Consider the following 1,169-nt stretch of genomic DNA (forward strand, 5'->3'; position numbering starts at 1 on the left):
TCTGTGCACAGCCGAAGCCGGATAAATGTTCCGGTTCAACTTGCACTTAGGCTTTTTTGGTCCTCTACTCGGTCCACACAACCAAGCTTAGTGGACCTAGCCGCCTAATAACCTACATGATTCGAACCCCTTGGGGATATATGAAGGAAATATGCCCTAGAGGCAATAATAAAGTTGTTATTTTATATTTCCTTATTCATGATAAATGTTTATTATTCATGCTAGAATTGTATTAACTGGAAACTTGATACATGTGTGAATACATAGACAAAACACTGTGTCCTAAGTATGCCTCTACTAGACTAGCTCGTTGATCAAATATGGTTAAGTTTCCCAGCCATGGACATGAGTTGTCATTTGATAAACAGGATCACATCATTAGTGGAATGATGCGATGGACAAGACCCATCTATTAGCTTAGCATAATGATCATTCAATTTTATTGCTACTGCTTTCTTCGTGTCAAATACATATTCCTCCGACTATGAGATTATGCAACTCCCGGACACCAGAGGAATGCCTTTTGTGCTATCAAACATCACAATGTAACTGGGTGATTATAAAGATGCTCTATAGGTATCTCCGAAGGTGTTTGTTGGGTTGGCATAGATCGAGATTAGGATTTGTCACTCCGAGTATCGGAGAGGTATCTCTAGGCCCTCTCGGTAATGCACATCATATGAAGCCTTGCAAGCAATGTGACTAATGAGTTAGTTATGGGATGATGCACTACAGAACGAGTAAAGAGACTTGTCGGTAACGAGATTGAACTAGGTATGAAGATACCGATGATTGAATCTCGGGCAAGTAACATACCGATGACAAAGTGAATAACATATGTTGACATTGCGGTTCGACCGATAGAGATCTTCATAGAATATGTGGGAACCAATATGAGCATCAGGTTCCGATATTGGTTATTGACCGGAGATGTGTCTCGGTCATGTCTACATAGTTCTCGAACCCATAGGGTCCGCACGCTTAACATTCGATGATGATATGTATTATATCAGTTATGTGTTTTGGTGAATGAAGGTTGTCTGGAGTCCCGGATGAGATCACAGACATGACGAGGAGTATCAAGATGGTCGAGAGGTAAAGATTGATATATTTGAAGGTTATATACGGACAGCGGAATGGTTTCGGAAAGATTTGGGATTTTTTTGGGG

Source organism: Triticum dicoccoides, chromosome 7B, assembly GCF_002162155.2.
Source record: "Triticum dicoccoides isolate Atlit2015 ecotype Zavitan chromosome 7B, WEW_v2.0, whole genome shotgun sequence".
Lineage (NCBI taxonomy): Eukaryota > Viridiplantae > Streptophyta > Magnoliopsida > Poales > Poaceae > Triticum > Triticum dicoccoides.